Source organism: Macrobrachium nipponense, chromosome 1, assembly GCF_015104395.2.
Source record: "Macrobrachium nipponense isolate FS-2020 chromosome 1, ASM1510439v2, whole genome shotgun sequence".
NCBI lineage: Eukaryota > Metazoa > Arthropoda > Malacostraca > Decapoda > Palaemonidae > Macrobrachium > Macrobrachium nipponense.
In genome coordinates, this window is record NC_087200.1 from 27,780,408 (window position 1) to 27,790,407 (window position 10,000).

The window sequence follows — 10,000 nt, forward strand, 5'->3', positions numbered from 1 at the left end:
CTAATATTTAAAGAAATAAATAGAAGATAATTGCAAATAAGTATATCATTCACAAAAGGAAAACTTCTTTACAGAGGATTCCTTCAATTTCAATATCATTCATTTTACTTTACGATCTTTTTTAAATACCAAATAAATAACCATGAAGGAGCTACAGTGAAACTGGGCAAAAACTTGAGGTTCATTTCAAAGATAAATCGAACAAAATATAAGTGATTGTTATGATGTCTGATTCATAACTGAGAAATCTTTCTGAAAACGAATTTAACATGAAGTCATTTTGTCTTGATGTAATTATGTCGGTGTCAGGCATTTTCATTCTGTTATGGAAACGTATTTACTGAAAACAGTAAATATACTAACGGAGTTAATAGATTTGTCGGGGAGAGAGAGAGAGAGAGAGAGAGAGAGAGAGGACAGGTATATAATACTTAAAAAGAGATGCGAACACTGCATCATGATGTACTATCGTTATGCTAAACAAAAAATAATGACATTGAAGGCTAAATAAACAACGTTGTTTGTCCAAGAAGTGAAATGTGAAGCCATATTTAGCGGAGGAAACACCCTCCATCTCCACCGACCTCTCAGAAACATGCTTGCCTGAGACACCTGCCCAAGTAGCCAAAGCAAACATGCTTAGCGTTCTCAAAAACATAAATCCATAACCAAGTTGGCCCTAAGAAAACACGCCCTTGTTGACACAGGATTTAGTGCGTTTGCGTGTTTTCGTATCTGAATGTTTGAGGGGTCTCGTTCTATGCGGTATTCCCGGAATAGCTCTGTGCAGCAGAGAGGGTAATGACGTTTTGATGTTATCTCAAATTACACTCTAAATTTTATGCACCTGTCTACTTGCCGCACTGCTTTGCCAGTAGGGAGGGCTCCTATGTAGCAGCCTTACGAAAGCTTTAATATGATTTTTGCTTAACGCTGTTTCGTGTTCGAGCTCCAAATAACTTTTCTGTTTCTGATCTCGTAGAGGAGTCATGTTCCCTTTACCTAACGGTCTGTAAATTAAACATAATTTATTTAGTTTCCTATTTGTTTGGTCCAGATACAACATTGCCTTTTCTTTACTTTTTCGATACCCTTTTATAATTGTTGAACTTGTATGTTAAATACTCATATTTTAATACTTGTATTTTCCTTGGTTGTTTCCATCCTGTGTGATTGATATTGTTATTACCGGTAGTAAAATATTTTTTATTATTATTATTTTGCTTGTAACACTTATAGTTAGCATGTACTCCTTTTTCGTTGAAGACCTTCCACTGGTATTTTACTTGTACGGCTAATTATATTTATGTTGTTTTGCCATATATATATATAATATATTAATTATTATATATACATATATATATATATATATATACATATACATATATATATGTATATATATACTATTATATATTATATACATATCATATATAATATATAATATATATATATATAATATATTATAATATAATATATATATATATATATATAATAAAATAAAATAATAGATATATATAAATAAATATATAACATTAATATTAGATATATATAATAGTATATATATATATATTATATATATGTATATATATATATATATATTTGATGGGGAATATCTATTCAACAGGAAGGTGAGCTCTTCCTCTTCAGAGTAGAGAAATGGGTTTTCTTAGAAGAGCAGTCAAGCATCGAGACCCCCGACCTACAAGGCAGGATTCACCTCCACCTCACACTTGGGGATATTTAAATCCTTCCTTTTCCAATGACTTTCGCTTCTTCTTCTCAGCGTTTTGTAGGTATTCCTCTTTCTTGCTCATGCTTTTCACTCAACAATCGTCGTCCATTCTTTTGTACTACTTTTCTCAACTTTTCTCACCCTTACGCTCTTTGCATTATTCAACAAATTTAACCTTTTTCTTTCATTTGAGTACACCTCCACTTTTCATAAAAACAAATTCCATAAAGGAGAGTTGGCTCACCAATCCCCTTAGACGTAACCTCCCAACCATTTGCATACCTTGTTACCTCACATGTGTTGGTGAGTGAGGACATTTTATTGATGTCTCTACAAATAGTTTGGTCTATGTCTTTCACTCAGAATTTGTAATATTATTTTTATTTGATATTAAAGGAGTGTTTAAGGAAACCTATAGTTTATTCGTTTATTTTTAATAAAACTTTAATAAAAATTTATGTCACTCTCGTACTCCGAGTTCAACTGAGTTCAACTGTCATTGGAATGGTTACAAATGTTATTATAGTGTACAACATGAAATATTTGAACAGAATTGTAGAACTAAGTAAGGCCGATAATCCTGAAAGATGAAGTGAGCTTTTCATCTTTTACTGTTTATGATTCTGGGGGAAATGTCAAAGTGGGCATGTTGTTGCTGCTCAAGCATCTATTATTCTGTTATTTATTAGCCATTACTGAATGACCTTTCTTATTTTTCGATACCAAGATGACAGTAGCAACGATTTTATTTTTGGTTATTTTTTATTGTAGTTGATAAAGGGACTTCGTACCTTTTGGACTTTATTTTATGTAGTTTCTGTGAAGTCTTAAAGAACAGGCAACAAGTATTCAAGCGATGTTTATACATATATGAAGTAGGGATATCCTCATTTATCGCAACAAGGTTAATTTTTGCCTCAATGGAAAATTTTGAGCCTTGAGAAAATTTTCCACAAAATGTTATTAGTTGTGCATGTCATCGAAGTACGTGGTTGTGTGACGTTTCCCAGTCATGAAGAAACAATTATTTAGATATTCATAAACAAAAAAAGAAAGAAGGAAAGAAACCAAGTCAGATTATTTCAAAATTAAATTTTTGGAGCGGAATGTAAAAAAAAAAAATCTTTCACATGAATTGCAGTCTTCAAAGCAGTCTAAACATTTCATCTCTATGAAGTGGCAATTTTTTTTAATATATGCGTGCATGTAATATATATATATATATATATATATATATATATATATATATATATGTATATATATATATATATATATATATATATATATATATATATATATATATATATATATATATATATATATATATATATATATATATATATATATACACACACACACACACACATATATATATATATATATATATATATATATATATATATATATATATGTGTGTGTGTGTGTGTGTGTGTGTGTGTGTGTGTGTCTAAGGGTCTTGGTGGACGGGAGGAGGGGAAGAGGTTTCTTCGCCTGTTCTTCTCATTTGAATATTTCTGTTCATGGAGCAAATTACTACGTAGTCTTTATCCCTCCCAGAAACGAGATCAGTTTCATAAGCCAGTAGAATAGCGGGGTAAAGGGTATGGGAACTGGTGAAGTTTTGTCTCTTTATTTTGTTACTTACTGTTTAGAGGATCAAGAGTTCTTTCTGGCAAATGACCAGCATAATCTGTTTGTTTAGTTCACTTTTTATTAATTTTTTTCGATATTATTTTCTTTATTCATTTATTTAATTTTTTTTTTCATTATATGAAAATTTTCTACGGAAGCTTGCTTAGCGTGTTTTATAAAAGGAATTTAAAAGCGATGGCAACACCAGAATCAGATTCATGTCCACAAAGAGCGATCCATAACATGAATTCAAGCGAGGCAGCTTTCATGCTCTTGTGAGAGTTGCCAGTTATTTCCTTCTTCCTGTTTTATCCTCGTATGTTCTCGTTTCCTGGAACTTAGAAATCCCTGACATCTTTACGGCGAATGTTCCATATCTTGCTAAGCTTTGGAATTTTGTCCTTGCTGCTGTGCTCTAAGGCTTCTATAACTTTCATTCTTAAGAGTTGTGGTTCTGTGATTTCTGCTGCAGTAAGGCCACTGGTTCTGGCCCGATAGACGGGTAGTGCCGTCAGTGCTCCTCACGCGTTGCACTGTACGCATTACTTTAAGGTGCTTTGCTGCGTCCCTTGGGCCCCAAGCAACGTTAGTAGTACGGTACGGTACGGAATGTTTTTCCGTACTTCATACCTGGCTAAAATACCGTAGCGTAATTTTGTACCGTACCCTCAATCATTTTTCCGTACCTTACAGTACGGTAAAGATAACGTACCGTAATCTCGTACCTTTATTGTACTATAAGCTAACTCAATCTACATCAGTAAAATCTCTTCTTTATTAAAATTTCAATGTTAACAAGTGTCAATTAGCAAAGGGACTTCATATGTACTCGTCTATATATTCAGTTGTTACAGTGATAATAATGATGATGATGATAGTATGATTCCTCCAAACCAGAGTCAAAAATCACTAAAGAAAGAAAGAAAGAAATAATTTCGTAAATTTTAGACCTTTAGATAAAAATAGTAATAGCTACTACTTGTAATGTCTAATCACAATAGAACAACAACAACAACAACTACTACTACTACTACCACTACTACTACTACTACTGCTGCTGCTGCTACTACTACTACTACTGCTGCTGCTACTACTACTAATACTACTACTGCTGCTGCTGCTGCTAAGAATATTAGTAAATAGAAAAAATTGCTATATTACTAGTAGTTATTATTAATATTGTTCCATTGTTTTCAACATAGACCAACAGTATTTGGCGAATATGCATTAGCAGTAATTGCTAAGTGATATATCCAAGCCTAAGGTAAGGTACGGTACGGAATTTGCCCATTTTTTCCGTACCTGAACTGTACCATACCGTACTTTGATAAAATTATCGTACCGTGATTCCCTACCGCCCACCACGGTCCAGATAGAATTCTAGACCGTGCCGCCCACATAGGCTAAATATCAAACGCACCTTATCGTACTGCGTACCGTACCGAAATGCCAGCCATAACCCCAAGCTGCAATCCCTTTCATTCCTTTTACTGTACCTCCATTTTTATTTCCTTTCGTCTATCTTACTTTCCATCTTCTGCTAACAATTGTTTCATAGTGCAATTGTGAGTTTTTTTTTTTTTTTTTTTTTTTTTTTTTTTTTTTTTTTTTTTTTTTTTTTTTTTTTTTTTTTTTTTTTTTTTACTCTCAATTTCCCTTTTAGCGGTATATGACCTCATAGGTCCCAGCGCTTGCCAAAGCCTTTGGCCTAACTTTTATATTCCATTACAAGACCACTCATTTATTCATCTCTCTCCCCCTTACTTTTTCTGTCTTCCTATACGGCTCGTCTAGGAGAACGAAGAAAGATTCCCCTCCCTTCGGTCATATAAGGAACCCCAGGTTAAATATAGATGCCAGGAAATAATAATAACGAATGGGACAGATTTCAAATTAAGAATGCCTTACATCAGAAAGGGCAAGGGAAGGCCTCTCGCTCTTTTGATTGGTCCTTAACCATAATTATTGCTGTAGAATAATCAGCCAATTCATTCTGAAATACAAGTGGAAGAAAATTAAGGCCAAGCGACTCAATGGTGGATGAGAATGCAAGGGTAAAATTCACCGAATGAAGAAGGAAAGGAGAGGGGGGGGAGGTTGTTAGGAAGAGTGGTGGATTGGAGGAAGAGGAAGACTAAGAGAAAGAAAAATAAAAAGAACTGAAGACGAAGCTATTGTCTAGAGACAAAAGCGAGTTTAAAAAGTTTGTCTTTCTTTGCCGACAGAACAATCAGGAAGGCTGGAATCACACTCGAAGAGGCTGATGTAACTTTGTTCATACACATTTTGAGTTGTCGTTTCGGTAATGGTAAACAACTCCCCCCCCCCCCCCCCCCCCCCCCCCCCCCCCACCTCCTCCGCCCTACTCTACAGCCAATTTTTTGGAATTATGACCCTTCCTCTGTTTTATTAAATGGCTATTATTATCTTTTTTAATAATTACTCGAGTTTATTATTCCTGATGACCAGATTCCATTATTGTTACCTTATTATAAAAAAGGCTGTAGAGATACCTTTATATTAGATACTATGGTCGTAAGATGATAAAAAAAACACTGAGATTTTCTTTCACAAAATCATAACGTTGTCAAAGATTTTTTTATCAAAAGTCGAAGTATTGTTTTTCTTTGTAGGGTTAGATTGTGGCGGCACCGATACAACTAACTTTAGTAGCCTGTAACTAGATTCTTGGGAGATTCTTCGGAGATATGGGACCTAATTTAAGATGTACGACTTTCAGATTCAGAAGAATGAAATAAAAAAAAATGCGGAGGAGCAGTAAGTGGGAGGAAGGACTGATGAAAAAAAGAAGACGAGAAAGAGGAAGAAGACGGAAGGACGAAAAAAAAAGAAAAAAAAGTGGGGAGGGGGGAAGAGGAGGCGGAGGAGGAGGAGGAGGAGGGGATGAAGATGGAATAATAGTCAAGGGAGGAAAGAAGTCGAAAAGTTCGTCTTTTCTTTTCAGTAACAACAATCAGGAAAGTTTGAATCAGAATCAGGCCTCGAGGCTGATGCGTCTTTTCCCTTTTCTTTGGGTGAAATCGAGAAGCGATGTTGGTCACTTTGTTAAAGCGCTTTCTCCTGCTCTCTAATAATGCAATTAACGTCTGAGGGTGACTGTGTCTATACATCTTTTTCTCCCCTGAGGAAATTTGATTAGTCTGCGCATTCCTGAAGTATTTTTTTTTTTATTTAAGAATAATGAGACGTTTTAGTGTATCAAAACCCCCCTTTTTTTATGCCTTCTTTCTCAACTTCAACGACATCTATTTTTGCAGCATGGTTTTTTTTAAGTCTCGTAACTAGTTTTTTCATAAAGGCCAGAAAACTCCTTCGGTAAAACGTCTTATATTGGTCTATAAACAAAATCTATCTCGTACCAGGCAAGAACAAAAACGCGGTTCTGTTTTAGTTAAGAGCTGGGGTTCTTAACCTCTCGAGGGCTCCAGGACCCCAGTGAATTCCCCAATATGATTCCATAGCCCCTTTGTTTAAGTCCACTTAAGTCCTATTTGTTGTCAATATAACATAACATAGTTAAACGCATACTTTAGTTATGAATAGCTAGAAATAGAATATAAGAGAATATCAAAGGCATTTATAGTTTAATATACGTAGTTATTTATTTACAAAATGTACTCGTGTATACACTGACACTAAAATCAAATATATACAAATATCCAGAGATCAAATCCCATACCCCAAGCATATGGTTCTCATACCTCCAAGGAGTATGAATACCCGGTGTTAAGAACCCCTGGTTTAGAGTATTGGCGTGATGCGAAAGGGTAATTTATGCTATAAAACTACGTTTTATTATTTTTAGCGGTAACTGACGGCAAGAGACTGAAGGCATAAATGTAACAAGATTTGGGATTAAGCGACTTTTTTCTATACTATTCGTGCTCAGTGAAGGATAAAGAAGAATTATTAATTGCTAATAGATACGTAGTGAATTACATAAGATAATGAATTGCCTATTCAAGACACAACTGAAAAAAAAAATGGAGAACAATTTTCGATGATTTACAGAACAGTGATGAAGAGAGGCACTGTCTTCATGAAAACAGCATATGAGGAAATTTTACCAATAGCTTTCAAGGTATTAATTAGCTTCCTTTATCACTAAAATTTATTATAACATCGACCTTTCAAACCAGATATTGATTACTAAAATTATAGTAATAAGAGATTCGGAGTATAAATGTAGAAATCGGACTGGAAACCAGCGGACATGTAAATGAAAGAAATACAGACAGACAGATGGAAAATACAGAATTACTGAGAAGCTAAAGAAGACAAACTAATGTGCGCAGTTTAGTATCTAAAATGCTTTTAAGGAGGAATGGTTATAAATATATTTCAGTACAGAGACCAATGTGATATGCAAAGTAACGTCCTTATGTACCCCAGGGCTCGATGAAAATAAGGGAATAAAGAATAATAAGAGAGATTAGGCGTAAGAAAATGTAGGGATAGACTTCCATTACAAAAATGGAAGATCGTAGCATGTAATGAAATTCAGAAGTCGCAGGTAGGTACATCAGAAGACGGACAGGCATAAACTCGGAGAAGACACAGATTTATGGATAGGAAGAAGACAGGGAACCGAGGAGGCACCATTTGTGGCGGAAATGATCTGCTTGACATTTTTGTCCATTATTTGTGCTACTTATGGATTTTGTCGCCTCGGTCTATTACTGAAGAGTACGATGTCTTTAAATGATAATGGGTCTTGGGGTGGGAAGGGAGATGGTTCTTTCTTACAATTGGGGTTAGGGGTAGGGAGGAAGAGGGATGTCTCTTACAAGGGGGCGGGGAGGGAAGTGGTTCCCTTAAAAAAGGAGGATGGGGTGGGGAGAGAGCGGGTCCTCTCTTGCGAGGGGGAAGGGGTTGAGGTGAGGGGAGAGAAGGTTCTCTCTTACAAGAGGAGTTGGAGAAGGTTTGTTTGATGTTGGGGTGGGTAGGGAGGGCTGCTAAGTATTTGATGACAAATTGTTAGGTGGGTCGGTACTTATTTGTGTATGTGTGTGTGTGTGTGTTGTGGGTGTGTATGTGTGTGTGTGTGTGTGTGTGTGTGTGTGTGTAGGGTGTTGGGGGAGGGGTAACTATTAGAGACAGTAAATGTGTAATGCGTAGCTGTTTGTAGGTGATGTTGATATATAAAATTTTTATTGCAAAATGTAGCTTTGTTGTCTCGTGTTTAGTGTATGCATTTTTGCGACTAAACTTTGCAGTGTCAACCAGAAGTAAAAAAAGTGTTCTCTCTCTCTCTCTCTCTCTCTCTCTCTCTCTCTCTCTCTCTCTCATGAAAGGTGGCCGCCTGTCGCACATTAAAATATAGTTTTTACAGACAACGAAATGCAATAATTCCTTTCTCAGGTGTAGCTAAAAATATTTTTGCTGAAATATCCATCAATGTCAATATCACTATTAAATGAAATATATCATTTTTGCAGTGAAATGTGCCAACGTCTGGCAAAAGTTTATGAACAATTTTCTGCATTAAAGTCCTGCAATAATCGTCTCAAAAAATGTAATAGAATAATTTTTTGCTTTTGTCGTTGATATAGAATATCGAATAGTCTGTCAGAGGCAGAATCATTACTCTCTCTCTCTCTCTCTCTCTCTCTCTCTCTCTCTCTCTCTCTCTCTCTCTCTCTCCTACAAACAAAAATATGGAAAATTATAAAAACCACGAATAGCACTCTCTCTCTCTCTCTCTCTCTCTCTCTCTCTCTCTCTCTCTCCTACAAACAAAAAAATGAAAAATTATAAAACCCATGGATAGCACTTCTCTCTCTCTCTCTCTCTCCTACAAACAAAAATATGAAAAATTATAAAAACTAGACAGTACTTCCTTCTCTCTCTCTCTCTCTCTCTCTCTCTCTCTCTCTCTCTCTCTCTCTCTCTCTCTCTCTCCTATAAACAAACAAAAAAAAAACTGAAAAATTATAAAACCCACGGATAGCACTTCATTTTCTTTCTCTCTCTCGTTCGAACCGAGTGAGCGTACAGGTAGATAGGAGTGGAAATTAGAATAAGGAATAAAAAGATATCTGAAGCGGCTGACAGATGCAGAACTCAGAAGGGGTAGTGAACTTCCTGGTCGTGTTGACGGAAGTAATGAAGCCGAGGGAAGAAGCATGAGTCTCGATTCGCGGGTTGAAAGGCCAACCTATCAAGAGAAATGTGTGTGATGGTTTACATGGTACCAAAGTGGAAAATAATTTGCTTAAAATAAAAGTTTCTTGGGGTCTGAATCTGTGCCTGGATTGGTGTGGATAGAGAGAAATTAAGAATCTAGTATAATTTTGTGTCATATAGCAAAATAAAACACTTAAAATATGGTTGTAAGATACGCACATTTATAGTTTTTTGAGGTGTTGGTTAAATCCTGCAGCCAAATATCATTAAAACCATCAAAAATAAATAAAAAAATAAAAAAGACCAATAAACATTAACGTGAAATTTCTTACTTGGATTGTATTCAAGAAAAATAAAAATCGTTACTGAATTCTGCAACTTCACAATGCATACCCCAATCTCCCCCCCGTTTACCCCTCCCCCTCCCCATCTCTGCCGAGATCTTTCCTGGCGGCGCATTTTGGAGAAAAGAAAAAATAGAAAGAAAAC